The sequence below is a fragment of the Aquarana catesbeiana genome, unplaced genomic scaffold (genome assembly GCF_042186555.1).
Source record: "Aquarana catesbeiana isolate 2022-GZ unplaced genomic scaffold, ASM4218655v1 unanchor215, whole genome shotgun sequence".
NCBI classification, from domain to species: domain Eukaryota; kingdom Metazoa; phylum Chordata; class Amphibia; order Anura; family Ranidae; genus Aquarana; species Aquarana catesbeiana.
In genome coordinates this window covers 1,483,985-1,503,941 of record NW_027362641.1, presented here as the reverse complement: position 1 = coordinate 1,503,941, position 19,957 = coordinate 1,483,985, and the positions used below count along the sequence as shown (strand labels likewise).

The window sequence follows — 19,957 nt, the reverse complement described above, 5'->3', positions numbered from 1 at the left end:
AATGCACATGTGAATGTGCTTTGAGTAAAATGTTTTCTACTCAACAATGTGTGGCTTCTTCTTTCAATGCTCAATATAATTTTTTGAACTAAGTTGGTGTTTACACTGAAATGGGGGTTATTTACTAAAAGCAAATCCACTTTGCACTACAAGTGCAGTTTCAAGTGCACTTTTGCAGTGCACTTGTAGTGCAAAGTGGATTTTCCTTTAGTAAATAACTCCCACAGTGTTTTATAATTTGCCACAATCATGCCATTTTCGTGACTCACCAAAATCCATTCATGGTGCTGAAAATGATGTATATTTTTAACAGTAATGCGTTACATACATTAACAACAAAAACAAGGTGTGTGTAGCAAACCCACAACATAATAATAGTTCGCTGAACAAGAGATTGTCACCTCATGTATCAATTAAATTATGTTTGCACTATTGAAGAAAATGGCCAAAAATAAAAGCCCATTGGAGAACCTAGGAGACAGCTAAAAGAAACACAAGCAGTAAATCAAAGGGAATATTTTTTCACTTTTAAAAAAATAAATATTTTGAAAATGTTTATTAAACATTTTCTGGCATATCAATGGCCCCCCTACCTGCAAAGTACTCCATATATTTTATACTGTTCTCGCGTGCGCTTTGGGGGGGCAAACACTGAAAACCAGATACAAACCCACAAGCACAAACTGAAGAGCAGTAACGATTGGAAAAGCATGAGGCTGAAAAGCGCAAATCGTCTCTCACCAAACTTCGACTAACACGAGATTAGCAGAAGGAGCCCAAAGGGTGGCGCACTTGGTAGTGAACTGCCCTTTTCTAGTGCCGTCGTACGTCACCGCGTTCTTGACGTTCGGAATTTCCGACAGCATTGTGAGACCGTGTGTATGCAAGACAAGATTAAGCCAACATCCGTCAGAAAAAAAACATGAATTTTGTTGTTGGAATGTGCGATCATGTGTACAGGGCATAAGAGTTCTTCCTCCTGTAATCCCAACTAGGGGTCTCTTGGCTTTAGCTGGAGGTGGACAACCAAGTTTAAACACAATTACCAGCTCAGCTCCTGAACCTGTATATTCTTTATGAACCAGATCATTTTTTACATTTCAACTAATAATTCAAGTTATAGACAAAACTAAAAAAGAAAACACACTTCCATCTACTTTGATCAATCTTTTCAATACCTTCCTTGCACTGTGTACAAACATTGTATCAATCCTCAAAAACTACTTTGACAGAAACTACAGTACATATAAGATTCAGACCTACAAGGCTTGATACTCTATATACTGTATACAGTTTACATGCTAGAATAATGCAGTGCTTCCACATCTCCAATATATCCATACCACCACCATGGACACAGTAATCTCCCCGACTGCTCAAGGGAATATGAAAAAATACAATAATTCAATAACAAAACAAGCTTGTGTTAAAAGTCCTCTTTCAAATATATGTGGGATTCAAGCTCCACCAATAGATAGTCCTTCTCTCCACAACCCTTGCCTGGTGGTTGTGGGGGTCTGCAAGCAGGAGGCTTTTAAAAATAAGGAGGGACATAGTACTCCTACTAAAAGAGAAGAATCCACTGTGCTGGGTGTAAACAATATATTAAATCTTATCAGTCTCAATATCAGTCTCAATATGGTGATGTAGAAAGGGCTCGTGCTCGTTAGTAAATTCATGTTCCAAGGTGCTCAGACTGGGTGCCCCACATAGATGTACACTCAGCCCTAGGAGTTGACCAACTATCTCTAGTATGGTCGATCAGGCATGTGGGGAGACCCCTAGAGAGATCTGTGTTGACGCCTCTTGCAGTAAGTTGCCTCATATATATGTATGGGAAAAATAAAAAAGAATCCTCATTGCGCACCATAGAAAAGTTTATTGGTAAAAGCAGTTAAAAGTTACACTCACGTGCAATGGTGCACAAATCCCGACACCCAGCGTGTATAGCAGGTGATTGGGAAATCAGCCCACAAAGTGTGCCGCTAGCTGTGGCCGGCTCGAATCCCAGGGAATAGCGTGGGCAGAAGTGTGTTGCGGTGATGCGGTAATGCCTCGATGCATGTCAGCGAATCAATGGGCCATCATCAGGAAGCTCTAATTCCGCTATATTGGATAAGGGCATTTATACCCTTACTTCAGATCTTGTGCTTTCTAAATGAGTTGAGCACAAGCTATTAGCTGAAGGGTGCTTACTAGGGATGAGCTTGATGTTAAGGTCGAACATAAGTTTGAATCGAACATCGAGTGTTTGCCCGTTCACCGAAGAACGAAAATTATGGATCATTTGCGGGAAATTCGAGCACCCACGGAATGCCCCATAATGCTCTGTGAAATCGCAGTGCATTGCTGTATGATAATTGGCCAAAGCATGCACCTGACCTGCATGCTTTGGCCAATCCCAGCGCCCTCTGCTAAGAAAACCATGATTGGCCAAAGGCAGGGTGCCTTTGGCCAATCATGGCTCAGGGGGGACTAGGTCCACGCCCCACACTATATAAGGCTGCCTACACGGTGGTCCTGTGTAGTGTTGTTGGAATGGATGGAGAGATAGTGTGATTTAGATTAAGTAGGCAGGTTATTCAGTTAGTGGCAGTGTATTTGATATATATATATACTCTGCAGCATCTAGTCAGTGTAACCTAGATCTACATTCTACAGTGCATTCCGTGGTGTACTATTTCTAATATACTTCAGGTGGTGTATTAATATACAGTATCTCACAAACGTGAGTACACCCCTCACATTTTTTGTAAATATTTTATTATATCTTTTCATGTGACAACACTGAAGAAATGGCACTTTGCTACAATGTAAAGAAGTGAGTGTACAGCTTGTATAACAGTGTAAATTTGCTGTACTCATGCAGCCCCAGAGCATGACATTCCCATCACCATACTTCACTGTAGGCAAGACACACTCGTCTTTGTACTCCTCACTAGGGATGAGCTTCGAGTTTGAGTCGAACCCATGTTCAACTCGAACATCGCATGTTCGACCATTTGTTGAATTGCGAACGATATGGGCCGTTCGTGCCAAATTCGAGTGGCGCGTCATCGCAGTGCATTGCTGGCTGATGATTGGCCAAGCATGCACTATGACCCACATGCTTGGGCAATCACAGCACCGTCTGTACAGGGAGCTGTATTTGGCCAAAGCCAGGGTGGCTTTGGCCAATTATGGCTCAGGGGGTTTAGTACACGCCCCACACAATATAAGGCTGCTTGCACGTCGGCCCTGTGTAGTGTGTTCCGGCGTTGAGAGAGAGATAGAGAGAGACAGTGCCATTTGATTTAAGTTAGATAGAGTAGGCAGGCGAGTCAGCTGCACTTACAGTGTATTGTATATATATATATATTATTATATATATATTATTATATATTATATATATATATGCATCCTAGGTATATATATATATATATATATATATATATATATATATATATATATATATATATATATATATATATACTGTATTTAGTTTAGCTAGATTTGTTCCTGTTATTCTCTTCCTCCTGACAGGCAGGCGTTTTTACAGTATTTACAGCTACCTTAAGAAAATTGCTGGTGTTCTTCTGAGCCTAATAGTCCTATTAGCTACAGTCTTTACAGTTAGTGTAGTGCGTCCTCTGCACAGTGTGTACCTAAAGCTACCTGAAGAAAATTGGTGGTGTTCTTCTGATCCTATTAGTACCACAGGCAGCTGCAGTGTTTACAACTTAGTGTAGTGCGTCCTCTAAACAGTGTGCACCTAAAGCTACCTGAAGAAAATTGGAGGTGTTCTTCCAATCCTATTAGTACCACAGGCATCTGCAGTATTTACAAGTTAGTATAGTGCATCCTCTGCACAGTGTGCACCTAAAGCTACCTGAAGAAAATTGGTGGTGTTCTTCTGATCCTATTAGTACTACAGGAAGGCAGCTACAGTATTTACAGTTAGTGTACTGTGTACTCTGCACAGCGTGCACCTAAAGCTACCTGAAGAAAATTGGTGGTGCTCTTCTGATCCTATTAGTACCACAGGCAGGCAGCTGCAGTATTTACAGTTAGTGTACTGCATCCTCTGCACAGTGTGCACCTAAAGCTACCTGAAGACAATTGCTGGTGTTCTCATACTAATAATACTACAGGCAGGCAGTTGATTCTGCTAGCTGCAGTATCAGTATATATATACTATAGATATATATATATATATATATATATACATCCCAGCTTTGTGCAGCTACATCTCACTGCAGGCCATTAGTATGTCTGGAAGGCCAACAAGGAGAGGCAGACAGTCACAAGCCAATAAAAGAGGGCAAGCAGGCTCTGTGTCTAGAGGGAACAGTGCTGGTCGTGGGACACGCTTGTCCTTTTTTTCAGCAGCTGGCCGTGTTGAGCCGCAACATGCGGAAGACTTGATAGAGTGGATGACCAAGCCGTCCTCATTCTCCTTATCCTCTCTCACCCAGGCTCAGGGTACTTGGTCTGGCAAAGCAGCTGCCAACACGGCCTCTTCCCTCGGCTTAATGGCATCAGTCACTCCTTCCCTAGCTCCACCATGTCCTCCTGAGGAGTCCCCCGAACTGTTTGACCACAGTGTTGGGTAGATGCTCCAGGAGGATGCCCAGCATTTTGAAGGCTCCGATGATGGTACCCAGCTAGAGGAAAGCAGTAACGTGAGCCCAGAGAGAGGAGGTGCCCAAGAAGGACAGCAATCTGGCAATCATGTTCCCCCAGCTGCAGCATACTGCCAGCTTTGCTCCAATGATGAGGAGGGAGGGGATGATGAGGTCACTGACTACATGTGGTTGCCTGATAGGAGAGAGGAGGTGGAGGAGAAGGAGGCGGCACAACTCCAACAAGGCAGGATGCCCTCCGGGGGCCAGCTAAAGGGCAGCACACTGACTGCATCACACTGCAGAGCTCTGCATGTGCAGGGCACTGCTATCTCTGCGCGTTATTCCAAAAGTTCTTTGGTGTGGGCCTGTTTTGAGATGAGTGCATCAGATCCCAGCACTGCTATTTGCAACATATGTCTCAAGCGTATCTCACGTGTCCAAAACATCACCCGCTTGGGCACCACATGCTTGACCAGACATATGTCGACCTGCCATGCAGTTCGTTGGCAAGTGTACCTAAAAAACCCACACCAAAGAACAACGCAGACCTCTCCTTGCTCCTCATCAGCTGGGATCTCCAACCTCATTTTACCTTCAGTCCTCTCTGAAACCTGCACTGAGAGGTGTAGAATTAGGTGTGTCAAAGCCAAGTACTTGCGGGCAATCTGCTATCAGTACACCGACGTCAGATTGTACCAGGCAAATTTTCCTGCCCCAGCTGCTGCACCGCCAAAAGAAGTTCACTCCCAGCCATCCACATGCCCAGCAGTTGAATAAATTGCTAGCACTTCTGCTGCCTTTTCAGTTGGTAGACTCTGCCCCCTTCCGTGAGTTTGTGGAATGTGCGGTTCCTTAGTGGCAGGTTCCCAAACGCCACTTTTTCTCACGAAAGGTGATTCCGGCTCTCTACCGGCATGTGGAAGGCAATGTCTTGGCCTCGCTGGACAGGGCGGATAGCGGTAAGGTGCATATTACTGCTGACTCATGATCCAGCAGGCACGGACAAGGACGTTACCTATCTTTCACTGTGCACTGGGTGACTCTTCTGGCAGCTGGGAAGGATAAAGGACAGGGTGCGGTAGTATTGGAGGTTGTTCTGCCACCATGCCTACAAAATTCTACTAGTGGTGATTCTGCCACACCTCTCTCCTCCACCTCCTCCTCTTCTTCTTCCTCCATGGCCTCTTCCTGTGCTGATTTGTCCTTGGAACCAGCGGTGCTCCGTAGGCGCTCAAGGGGCTATGCAAGCACGCAGGCAAAAAGATGCCATGCGGTGCTTGAGTTGGTCTGCTTAGGGGACAGGAGCCACACTGGGGCAGAAATTCTGTGAGCTCTGCAGGGGCAGGCTCAGAGGTGGTTGATGCCATGCCAGCTTCAGCCAAGAATGGTTGTATGCGACAATGGCACCAACCTTCTCTCCGCCCTCCGACAGGGACACTTGACCCATGTCCCATGTTTGGCACACGTCCTAAATTTGGTGGTGCTTCTTGAGCAGGTACCCAGGCTTACAGGATCTCCTGAGGCAGGCCAGAAATGTCTGGTCATTTCTGCCGGTCATACAATGCCTATGCTTGGCTGGCTGACATTCAAAGCGAATGCAATCTGCCCACCAACCGCCTCATTTGTGACATGCCCACCAGGTGGAACTCAACATTGGCAATGCTGCAGCGGCTGCACTCACAGCAGAGGGCTATCAATGTGAGTATGGCACCAGGACAGGGTCAGGGAAGCTTGGCTTCTTTTCACCACACCAGTGGCTACTTTTCAAGGATGCATGCACTGTCCTGTTATGATTTGAGGAGGCCACTAGGATGGTGAGCAGCGACAATGCAGGAATCAGTGATACTGTCCCTCTTGTCTTCCTGTTGGAGCACATGCTTCGTGGAATAATGGACAGGGCACTTGAGGCAGAACAGTGGGAGGAAGAGGAGGACTTCCTTACCTCTCAAGGCCCCCTTTATCCAGATAGTATTTCTGTGGGCCCGCTAAACAGACAGGAAGAATAGGAGCAGGATTGTGTCAGCATGGACGTGGAGGATAACGATCAGCAGCAGTCTTCAAGGAATGGTTTTCAGTCCCCAGAAACCTTAGAAGGTGTACGTGGCTGGGAGGAGGTTGTTATAAATCATGTGATCCTTAGTGACCCAAAGGACTCAGAATCGAATGCCTCTGCAAACTTATGCTGCATGGCCTCCCTGATTCTGCAAAGCCTTCGAGAGGACCCTTGTGGTATCAAGGAGAGGGATCATTACTGGCTGGCAACCCTTCTTTATCCACATTACAAGGGTAATTGCAGAACTCATCCTGCCTTTGCAGAGGGAGCAGAGGATGAAACATCTTTAGGAGGTCTTGAAGAAAGGTTTGTGCAATGTGTTTCCAGACCCTGGGAGGTTAAAATTTCCTGGTGCTGGAGGTGTGGGTGATAATCATCACCCACTCAGAGTTGGACTGGGATGAGAGACGTGAGGACATAACATCTGTCACGGAGGGAGGGGCCTGAGTGTGCCGGCCGGTGCACGGACGAGTGCGAATCTGCGTGAGAGCCTGGCGGACCCGAAGGAGGGGAGGAGAGGAGTCCGCAGATGACATCCACCAAGCCCATCCAGGAACAAGGCGCTGCTGTGAGGCGCTCTCCGCAGGTCATCCTGTTAACGTGGGTGAGGCTGACAGGGGGTGCTGAGCAGGTTGGTGTGTGTGGGAAAGGGAGCGGAGCGGTCTCCCCTCTCCCCCTCCCCCCTCCGTTTTCCTACCACTCGATCCCGGATGTCTGCAGTCTCTCCGTGATCCATGGAGGTTTAGCAGTGGCGTTTAAATTCTCACCCATCATGGATTTATCAGATTGAGGAGTTGCTGGGAGCCGTTGGAGGTGAAACCACGAGGCAATAGACAGCAGTTTTGACAGCAGTTCTGATGAGCAGAAACGAGAGGTATCCCTTTTGTTATTGCACAGTTTAAGCACATGCTTTGGAAGTTGGAGTTAAAGTCACCCAAGGCTGAGAAACTGTACATGCTTCAAAAAGAAAGAAGTAAGTGTGGGTGTATCATTCACTGTGTGGACTGCCGAGGGTCTATCTATATAAGAAAACCACTGTCAAATAACATACGGAAGGAATCAAACTATAGATAATGAACTGTGGCTGCGAGAGGAAAGTCCTACCTATGTATCCTTTATGAAGATCAAGGTGGTAATTATCTGGAAAGTAGCTTTTCTGAGGATTTGACAAAATATTACTTAGGTCTTATTTATAGAGCGTGATTAAGCTCTCGTGTATTGGAGGAATGACTGCAAAAGTGGGAGATGATTTATGAAAACCATAACTGTATGTGGTAAACAAGGTATACCCCTGGTGTGAGGTTATTAAATCAAAGCGGTCACTTACTTATATTAGTCCTGAAGGAGGTTGGATAGGAGGTGGGGCGTCTCAAGGTATCAGCAACTCCTCCTCTATAGACATTTGACCCAGTGAAGATTTGTTAGAGGTCGATCATAGTGGACTATTTAAAACATCGGTTGAAAAGGGGAGGCCCCTAGCACAGAGCTATCCCTACTGACTTGTGCATTGGTGGGTTTCCTGGGGGTCCCCCTTCTTCTCCTTTTTTTTTTCTTTCCCTCTATCTACTCCTGGACCCTCTGATCCTCATTCCCATAGCCCTTCTCCTTCTAAGCTGGGAGAGGGAACTGAATGAACTAAAACTGGGGAGTAAGATAGGAGGGACTAAAAAGAGAGGCACTATGAGTAAGGCTTCAACGAAATCAAGGGGGGGTCCCTCTAGATCTCTGAAAGAGAAATTACCAGCAACTACAATTAAACATTATATGGCTCAAGGAGCCCGAAGACCACAGGAATGGAAAAACAAGGGTCAGCTAAAGCTGATAAGAAAAGGGGAGCAGAGAAGACGATAGGAGATGTATCAGACCAATCTAGGGACGATTTAAAAACAGAAAGTGAACTGGAGATAACTAGACTGGAGGAACGGAGAGAAGAGGCTCAAATCCCCACTAAAGCAGAGATAATGGCAATGTTCCTCAGACTAGAAAATTAAATCAAGGAGGATATAAGCCTGCTGAGAGCTGACCTGGGAAATTTATTGGGGAGAGTAGAGATGGAGGAAAAGAAAACAGATCATCAAGCCCAGGAGTTGGGTATCTTACAAGAGCAAGTCAAAACAATCCAACATAACCAGAGGTTGATCCTCTATAAATTAGAAGACCAAGAAAACCACAATAGGAGACAGAACATGAGAATCCGATCAGTCCCGGAAACTAGAGGGGAAGACCTGAGAAAAAGTACAATCCTAGGCCCTATGCTAGACAGAGGAGTAGAGGACTTTCCAAAAATAGAGAGGGTACACCGGGTCGGAAAACTTAACAACACAGAGGGGCCCAGGCCAAGAGACATAATAGTTAGATTCAGGTTTTATGAAGATAAGGCAGAAATCTGGAGAAAAATGAGAGGCAAAGCTCCCTTGAGATATGACGGAATAGAACTTCAAGTTTTCCCTGATTTAGCACCTGCAACCCTGGCAAGAACGTGACTATTAAAACCAGTTTTGGAGCAGATGCGGACAAAAAACATTAAGTATCACTGGGGTTTCCCGGCTTGCCTACTGGGCTTTAAAGAAGGTCGTTCAGCCAGATTAAGATTTCCGGAAGAGCTGGAGTACTTTTGTAACAAGCTAGATTTACAGACGTAAGAGTTGTCAGGCTGGACAGAAGATAAAGGGGAAATTCATTAGGAGAAGAGGGTTAGATGGGAGAACGAGAAAAATTGATCCTTTTATTGGGGTTGGGGTGGTGTTTTTTTTGTTCGGGGGTGGGTGTGGGTGGGGGGCGACTTTGAGGTGGGTTGAGTCAGGCAGAACTGGGTTTGGCGCTCGTCCGGTGGCTGGTTTCCCGATCCTTCCCTCCCCATCTTAGGCTGGGGGGGATGGGGGGCACATTCAGAGCCTCACCTCGGTACTAAGAGATTGGCTGAGGGTTACAGAAATCTGAAGCCCTTGACTGTCTAGCGGCCATGGTGGGGCCTGAGTGTGGGAGGGTTGTGGGTGGGGGGGTGGAGAGGGGGGGGATGGTTGGAGGGGGGGGTGGGGAGAGGAGGGGGGGATGGGGAGAGGAGGGTGGGCGGGGGGGGCACCTCTGGTATTTTGCAAATAAGAGTGTCTAGTCTCCGAGATAGTTAAGTAAAGTGTTCTTAGCACAGGATAATAGGATAGAAGAAATGACTACAATAAACTTTTATGACCTATAACGTTAGAGGTTTAAATACTCCCACCAAGAGACATAAGATCCTAAAAGAATTAAAACGATATGGGGCAGTGGTGGTCTTTTTACAAGAGACCCATCTATCCCATGAATCTAATGTGAAATTGCACCCCGTAATTTCCCAACATGGTATTACGGAGACACAATCACAAAGAGAGCTAGATGTGTCTCAATAGGGTTTGTAAAAGGACTCCGATTTTCCTTGGAGGACAGGCTGACAGACCCGGAAGGGAGATTTCCTCCCTAAAAGGGAAATTAGGTGAAATGGAGTGTACGCTGGCAAATATCTATGCCCCGAATAGGAATACGATTAAGCATATAAAGGCTATCTTGGGGAAGCTGATGGAAGTTAAGAGTGGATACGTGATCCTGATGGGCGATATGAACTTCTGCATGGACCCAGGCCTGGATAGTATGTCCAGGGTACAGGGGACAAATAACGTACAATTAAAAAAGATAAAACAAAACTTGTATATGTGTCAACTGGTAGATATTTGGAGGATCCTTCATCCTAAAAGACAAGACTATACGTTTTACTCCCCTGTACACGGGACCTACTCCAGGATAGATTACATCTTGGTCGAGCATAGAATGATCGAGTGGGTGATAGACTTGGAAGTACAAATCTCAACACTATCTGATCACTCCCCGGTAATAATGAAGATGGTAGTACCTGGTAATCAAAGTCATTTACACGCTTGGCGCCTGAATGAAGATCTTATCCGGGACGAGGCGACCTCAGCAATTGTGAGAAAGGAACAAGAACAATACTTTGAAACAAACGATACAGGGGAGCTTTCGGGGTCCACTCTGTGGGAGGCGCACAAGGCCTACATAAGGGGGATTTTGATAGAAGTAGGTTCAAGTAGAAAAAAAGAGAGAACAGAGAAAATTAAAAAATTAACGGAATAGATTTTTAGAGCCGAGCAAGAACACAAGAAAAACCAGGGCACTCAGACAGAATTATACCAAAACTTAGTAATAAAAAGGGACGAACTGAAGGATCTAATGGAACATGAAACAAAAAAAAAAAACATTTAATAGAATAGCTAAAGAAAGATATCTGTGGGGGAACAAGGCTAGCAATCATCTGGCTAAAATGTTGCAAAAGAAAAAAGCTATAAATTACATAGAAAAAATCCAAACGAAAGGAGGAGAAATGGTCCACTCGACCAAGGGTATAGCGGATACATTCAAAAATTACTATCAGGACTTGTATTCAGTAGATTCTGATAGGGGTCACCCAGGTGACAAAAGAGGCAAAATAAACTATTTTCTCAATAAGGCTGGACTATCTAAAATTCCAGAGAGCTTGAGAGAGACATTAGGACCCCAATAACAGAGGAGGAAATAAACAAAGCCCTATCTGATTCAGCTCAGGGGAAAAGTCCTAGCCCAGACAGGTTTACAACGTACTATTACAAAAAATACAAGGATATTCTTACCCCAAGGTTGTGTCAATACATGAATGGCCTGGGGACAGACTATGAAATGGGCGGTGAGGCGCTGTCTGCCATTATTACAGTAATCTTGAAGGAGGGGAAAGACGGGACGATATGTTCCAGCTACAGGCCAATTTCGCTGCTAAATGCAGATACTAAATTGTACGCTAAAGTACTGGCAAGTAGGATGAAAGGAGTAATGAATCTTCTGGTGCGCCCGGATCAGGTGGGTTTTACTCCCAGAAGGGAGGGAAGGGATAACGGGGTGAGAACGTTGCTCCTCCTCCAGAGGATAAAAGCACTCCCACCGCCGCATCACACCCACCGCCGCAGCACACCCACCGCGGCCCGGGCCTAGCCCGTCGGCCATCTTGGTCCGCCCACTCGGCTGCTATTACCACCTCCACCCAGAGCCCATTCCTGGACCCCCCAGCATTAGTACTAGGACCTACCACTATCCACCACAGGACCTTGCCACCTCCAGGGCGTGAGCATCAGGACAGCCCACGGCTCGGACCCAGCCCATCAGCTATCTTGGTCCACCCAGTGCGGCCGCAACCACCACCTCCACCCGGAGCTCATCCTGTACCCCTCCAGCAGGTTAGTAGCGGGACCGCCCCCCCAGGCCTGCACCGTCCCACCTCCAGGCAGGACCACCATCCCTCCTACCCCCCCACAGCCTACCCCCTGGGGCACCACCGCAGCCGCTGTCCAATCACTCCACTCTCTAGCTGTTAGACTCGGGGGACAGACCACGGCTGCGGCCTAGCTCCAGTCACCTAGCACCCACACCTGTCCAGCGGGCCCCCGTGCCCCTACACCTGGAACACCCCCTCCTCTACACTGGACCTCACTGCGTGGGCACAGGTTACCACCGGAGACTCTGGACCAGACCAGCGTCCATCTTAGATCCGCCTAAACCCAGCCGCAGCAACACTCCAACCAGTAAGTAGCGGCCAGACCACCTCTACCCCCCACCCCCACCGTCATCCTCCGGACCATCCTGTACAGGTAAGCCACCGGGGTACCTTAGCAGTTGATCCAGGGTCCTCAAATCCGATTGCCCCTCGGGGGGTCAGGAAGGAATTTTTCCTCTGCTGTAGCAATTGGCCAGCTCAGCTAGGGGTTTTTTCGCCTTCCTCTGGATCAACGGGAGGGTGGTAGGCAGCCCTCCATCACCTCCATCATCCTCCTTCAGCAACTTTCTTGCTTCACCATGTGCAATTTCAAGTACACAGCAGACGCCCTCCACAGGCTAAGAAACATCGGTTCAACTCTACCAGCCACTCAAAAAAGACTAAAAAAAAAGAAAAATTACTAAGGACCAACCTACAAGCAACCATCAAATACAGGGAGACACCAATCCAACTACAACAACTAGCATGCGCCCTGATTAATACTAGATCTGCAGTCAAGCACAGACTAGAAATCCACGACTTCATCATCGATAGCAACATAGATTGCCTCTTCATTATGGAAAGTTGGCTAACATCCGACTGCAACACCATCCTAACTGAATTGGTGCCGGAGAACTACAGCATCCTAACCGAGCATAGAATAGGAAAAAAGGAGGAGGCCTAGCAGTGATCTTCAAATCGCACCTTGCCTTCACCAAACCAACTTCACAGAACTCAGTGCCTTTTATGGAGATACTCCCCCTGCATCTTCAAACAACACCCCAAAACACTATTCACATATTACTATGCTACATACCACCAGGACCAAAGACCAATCTCCTTACACCACTTACTGAATTCATCTCAATGCACACCCTGAAAACCAAAAACCTTCTGGTACTTGGAGACTTCAACCTTTGGGCAAACTCCACCCAAGACCTTATTGCGACCGCCTGCATCAACCAACTGGAAGAACTAGGTCTTCAACAGCTGATAAATATGCCCATGCACGGTTCAGGACATACTCTAGACCTCATCTTCAAACAGAATATAGACATTGAGAACACACCACTACCATGGACGGACCACCACGCCATCAAATTTAAAATCACCACTAACTCCACCCTCCAAAAACAGAAACATTCAACAACAACACATTGGAACAGATCCCAGAAGAAACTGCATTCTGAACTCTTCAAAACCACATTATCAAACAAAATACAATCACTAAACTTAAACCTCTCAATGGAACAAACACTCAACTCCCTAAATAAGGCATTACTACAAACAGCAGACTCAGTAGCACCAAAACACAGAACACTCATCCGCAAAAAAAACTCGAGATGGTTTAACAGCACCCTCACCCTACTCAAGCAAGAACGCAGAAGAGCTGAAAAAGCATGGAGAAGAAATCCTACCAAGGAAAACCATACAAACTACAAAATACTTACTGTGAAATACCACAAAGCGATCTTCACAGCCAAAAAAGAACATTTCTCGAACACCATCTAAACTGCCTTAAACCGGCCGCGGGAACTTTTCAAAATAGTCGCCCAATCAATGAACCCATGCTGCTTAGAGCCCCCAGCAGACGATACTCAAGAATTCTGCAATGAGTTATCTAATTTCTTAATCGACAAAATTGACATTATTCGGAAATCAATTCAACAGAAAAAAGCAACCAACCTTACCCAACCAAATCAAAAAGATGACATTGACACGAACAGCAGACAACCGCCGGACTTCTTCTTGACCCCAATCACCACTGACACGACTAAAAACATTATGAGAAACCTTCGAGACAGCACATCACCAAATGACATAATTCCCGTAAAACTCCTGAAAGAATTCTCCGACATCCTGGCTCCCACTATAACACACCTCATAAATCAGTCGTTCAAAGAAGGGATTGTGCCAACCACCCTCAAGCAAGGCATCCTCAAACCCCTACTGAAGAAACCCAATCTCAACCCTAAAGACCCTAACCACCGCAGACCGATAACAAGCCTCAACACCGTCTCCAAGATTATGGAGAAAGTGGTAGTACAACAGCTACAACGCCACCTGGACACGCATCAACTTCTGGACACTCTACAATAAGGTTTCCGCACAGGCCATGGCACAGAAACTGCACTTCTAAAAATTTGGGACGATGCCCTCGAAGCAACAGATGACGGAGAATCATGTCTCCTGGTACTATTAGACCTCAGTGCAGCATTTGACACAGTGGACCACAATACTCTACTTGTCCGGCTCACAGAAGTTGCAGGAGCCACAGATTCTAGTCTAAAATGGTTTGCATCCTTCTTAGAGAATCGCTCTCAGACAGTGAAACTAGGAGCATTCACCTCGGAAACCCGGACAATCTCCTGTGGAGTCCCTCAGGGTTCACCCTTGTCGCCAGTGCTATTCAACATCTACATCTGCCCTCTCCTTAAAATCATCAAAAAATCAGACCTCTGGTTCCACTCATACTCTGACGATACCCAAATCTACTTTCGCATCACCGGACAAAAAGACCACCATCAGCAACTAGAGAAATGCCTCACTTTGATAGATGGCTGGATGACCATTAGTTCCCTCAAACTCAACGGGTCAAAAACAGAACTTCTCTACCTACACGCTAACCAAAATCCCAAAACCAAGACTCCACGGACACCTCCCGCCATCTTTGGACAAACCATCTCTCTGAGCACCAAAGCCAAAAGTCTTGAAGTTATCTTTGACTCAGAGACGACAATGGATGCACAAATAGGATCAGTAGTCAGCGGATCTCACCATCTCCTCCACCTGCTATGGAGACTCATCCCCTTCATCCCAGAAGAGGACAAAGCAGCAGTAGTTGGAACAATCATCAATTCCCGTCTCAACTACGCAAACTCACTCTACATTGCGCACCTACAGGCCATTCAAAACGCGGTGGCAAGACTGCTAACAGGAAAAAAACCCTGGGAGTCCATCTCCCCATCCGAGCCTACATTGGCTAACGGTAAAGAATCGGATCACATTCAAGACCCTCTGCCTCACCCACAAATGCATACAAGGTAACGCCCCTCAATACCTCCAAGAGAAAATAAAACACTACACACTGAATCGTAATCTGCGATCATCTAGTCAAAACCTCCTCCTCGTTCCCAAATACCGTTACAAAGCAAGGGGAGAACGAAGATTTGCAGTCCAGGGACCTCGGCTATGGAATTCTCTTCCGACTCACATCCGCATGGCAGAAAACCATCTAGCCTTCAGGAAAAAACTCAAGACTTACCTCTTCTAAGAAGCTGATAACACAAAACACATTATCGCCTTGGAGCCACTACTGGCTATGGTACGAAATAACCCTGACATAAGTGGATTCAAGATCGGATAGGAAGAACATAAACTCGCAGCATTTGCGGATGATATACTATTTTATATATCCAACCCTCGGATCACAATGCCAAATTTATTAAACACTTTAAAACAATATGGGGAAATATCTAATTTTAAAATTAATCTTGCAAAGTCAGAAATCCTTAACATAAATGTAGGTAAGAAGAAGAACAACTGCGGAAAAATGAATTTAGGTTTTCTTGGAAGAAGCAACTGAAATATCTGGGAATTAAGTTAGCGAATACCATGAAGAAAGTATACAAAATAAACTACATACCATTGCTAGACGAAATAAGAACTGAAAGTAATAGAATAATAGGCAGGCCTATATCATGGATAGGTCGAATCAATATTATAAAGATGGTTCTACTACCAAAGATTACCAATAAGTTTCAGATGTTGCCATTGGCCCTTCCCCAATTATACCTCAGAAAGCTAAAATCGATATTAATTAACTCAATATGGAAATACAGAAAACCGAGAGTATCCTTCGCAACTCTAATGCCCCGTACACACGGTCGGATTTTCCGAAGGAAAATGTCCGATCGGAGCGTGTTGTCGGAAATTCCGACCGTGTGTAGGCTCAATCGAACATTTTCCATCGGATTTTCTGACACACAAAGTTGGAGAGCAGGAGATAAAATTTTCCGACAACAAAATCCGTTGTCGGAAATTCCGATCGTGTGTACACAAATCCGACGGACAAAGTGCCACGCATGCTCAGAATAAATAAAGAGATGAAAGTTATTGGCCACTGCCCCGTTTATATTCCCGACGTACATGTTTTACGTCACCGCGTTTAAAACGATCGGATTTTCCGACAACTTTGTGTGACCGTGTGTATGCAAGACAAGTTTGAGCCAACATCCGTCGGAAAAAATCCTAGGATTTTGTTGTCGGAATGTCCGAACAAAGTCCGACCGTGTGTACGCCCTATAAGGCAGGAAAAGAAAAGAGGAGGGTTAGCCGTACCAGACATTCAAAACTATTATAATGCAATCATGATGTCAAGGGTGGTCGAATGGGTCAAGGAAAAAAATGAATAAAGATGGGTCACGATAGGAAAAACACTTAGTAAGGCACAATTGGGAATCATAATATGGAACCCACCACACTTGCACTCACACGGAATTAAAAAGAAAGCAAGCTCTTTTTGCTTCGTTTCCAGCAGGAGACAGGAGACACGGCATTGTTTCTTTTTCCCCATCGTAGCTTCAGGGGTGTTTAACAATGTCCGGAGGTCTGAATGTCCTGCAAATGAAAGACGAAGATGTCCTCAAGTTCCTGGCTGCAGGAACTCACTTGGGTGGCACTAACCTCGACTTTCAAATGGAGCAGTATATCTACAAAAGGAAAAGTGATGGTATTTACATTATAAATCTGAAACGGACATGGGAGAAGCTTCTGTTTGCTGCACGTGCCATCGTAGCAATTGAAAACCCAGCTGATGTTTGTGTGATTTCCTCCAGAAATACTGGCCAGAGGGCTGTTCTGAAATTTGCTTCATCCTGTGGGGCCACCCCAATTGCTGGTCGCTTCACACCTGGTACTTTCACCAATCAGATTCAAGCTGCTTTCCGTGAACCACGCCTGTTAGTTATGACTGACCCACGTGCTGATCATCAACCACTTACTGAGGCATCATATGTCAATATTCCTACTATTGCTCTCTGCAATACAGATTCACCTCTACGTTATGTGGATATTGCCATCCCCTGTAATAACAAGGGTGCCCATTCTGTTGGTCTTATGTGGTGGACGCTTGCTCGTGAATTTCTGCGCATGAGGGGAACAATTTCCCGTGAACATCCATGGGAAGTCATGCCTGATCTCTACTTTTACCGGGATCCTGAGGAGATTGAAAAGGAAGAACAGGCTGCTGCAGAGAAGGCTACCACTAAGGAGGAATACCAGGGTGAATGGTCTGCAAATGTTCCAGAGTTTCCTCAGCCTGAAGTTCCTGACTGGTCAGAAGGAGTACAAGTCCCATCTGTGCCCATTCAGCAATTTCCTGCAGAGCGTCCTGAAATCCCAGCCACAGCAGCAGCGGCAGCAGCAGCAGCTCCCAAACCTGCAGCAGAAGATTGGAGCTCCCAACCAGCTAGCACAGATGACTGGTCTACTGCCCCAACTGCTCAGGCATCAGAATGGGTGGGAACAACTACTGAATGGTCTTAAAAGGGGGAAAAAAAACATTCTGGTGTTACCCATGTTCAAACATCATGGTGGACTTGAAATAAACCTGTTTGAGAAAAAAAAAAAAAAGAAAGCAAAGTAGATATGGGGCTGTTCGGTTGTTATAATTGGTTTGGAATTCAAATGTGTACGCTGCACCCTTTGATAGGGGAAGAAATTGAGGTAGGAAAGGGGATGGTGTGTGATAATAGGTGTTCCTGGTAAGTAGTAATTAGATGAGTCTTACTCAAATGTATGTGCACATTTGGTTAAAAATATTTAGTAAAAAAGCTGAGTATGTGTTCATTGATAAGTGCATTCGGTGTGCATAAGCCCTTGGATTTGAATGTGGGTAAACTGGTGGTCCGTGGACCTGACTCAATATTAAATACAACGTGTTATAACCAACAAACAAAATTTGAATTACTATGATGTGCAAACACTGTGCAATATAAATAAATAAATGATAATGCCTCTAACGTGCAATAAATACCAAATCAATAACCATAGTAAGAGACAAAAATATAAAAATATAAAATTTGTATAAAGTCCTGGTGTGTATAAACAACTACTATGTAACAAGATGAAGTTCTAAAGTGCTCTTGTGCCAGTGAAGGAATCCTTTAGATACTCTGGTGAGCTTTTCGATGAAACAACACTCTGTTGGTGCCTTATTCGTGCTCTTATTATGATTGCACTCACCAGATCCTTCACCCCCTCCTGGGGTCATAAACCTCCACAGTATGTGCCACTGTGTAGCAATGTGGAATAACACCGTCTTTAATGTTGACTATGAGGAGATTCCATTATGAAAGACAGAGAGGGAGCCCCAATAGCGTAATACTGCATAAAATTAGTTTATTGTGCAAACGCATAGAAAGGTACTCACATGAAATAGGGATAATAAAAGCATATATTGCTGACACAAGCCTCTGTGACAGGAAATGATGCAAGGACCTATGCTGACTCCACCCTACGCGTTTCATCACTCTGACGTCATCTGGATCATGCATAGTGCTTGCTACAGTTCCTATTTATAGTGCTTGGCGTTTTGCATAATGTATTGATGATTATGGCCGCCATTTTGCGCGTGATATTGCAGACAGAAGTTCCGTCGGCCATTTTGAATATGATTTGCAGACCGAAGCCCAATGTGTACATGCCCACACCCTTTTATTTATATATATGATCTGGCCAAAACATTGTGATCATTTTAAAATAAATTAGTGCCTTTATTCTAGATGTCTCTTAGTGCTTTTGCCACTTACTTGAGGGTTTATCCTCATAGTTTCCAACGCGGTGCAGTCCTGGTGTCTACAGGCCGAAAAAGGGATCCCGGCAGCCATTTTGTGTATGACACTGCGGACCGAAGACCAACATGAGGAATCCCGGCGGCCATTTTGGGTATGATGCCGCAGGCCGAAGCCCACGGAATAATAATAGTTTAATCCTTATGGGATCCTGGTCGCCATTTTGGATATGACATCGCAGACTGGAGACCATGGAATAATGGTTGCATACGACCTACCAATTTATTATACATTCCGGTAATCGAAATATAAAGTTAGCTGAATTAGATAGTGACTGTCGACCAGGATGAATTTAGCTATCTATTTTTTCATTATTTCATTATATACGTTCAATGCAAATCGCCAATAGTGTAAACTCTATGAAATCTATAGAAAACTATATGATCCTATATATAAAAAAAACGTATACAATTAAAAATGTACCAAATGTACCAAATATCCCAACATTCATATCAGAATGTATTATACAGAACATAATTAAGATAAAGGATGATGCTTGCATCTAGGCATATATAAGTACATTTTATTATTACTGCAGTTCCCTTAGAATGCAAGTGAAACCAAATATTATTTATTAAAAATGTGAAACTTAATGATTCAAATTAATATTAAAACTAATGTTGTTTATTAAAACGTTGGATACATTTTTTTTTATAAAAAGAAGGGGAAGGGGAAGTGAGGGAAAAGTATATGAAGCCTCAAATGGAGTGAGAATATGATTTTCATGTCAAAATGATAATATTAAAAATTAGTTAAGAAACAGTTAAGATCTATGTCTATGTTCATTCCCCTTGGCTGAAGGGTGTCTAATTGGAAGATCCATTTGGTCTCATTTTGGGAGATTTAAATTCTCTTATTCTCCCCTCTCCAATGTCCCTTAATTTTGTCTATACCATAA

General features: G+C 44.8%; 1 pseudogene; it reads left to right on the top strand.

Annotated features, from left to right (window-relative positions):
* Positions 1-16,750: 16,750 nt before the first annotated feature.
* LOC141121525 (small ribosomal subunit protein uS2 pseudogene) lies at positions 16,751-17,757 on the top strand (annotated as a pseudogene).
* The last annotated feature ends 2,200 nt before the right edge of the window (positions 17,758-19,957 follow it).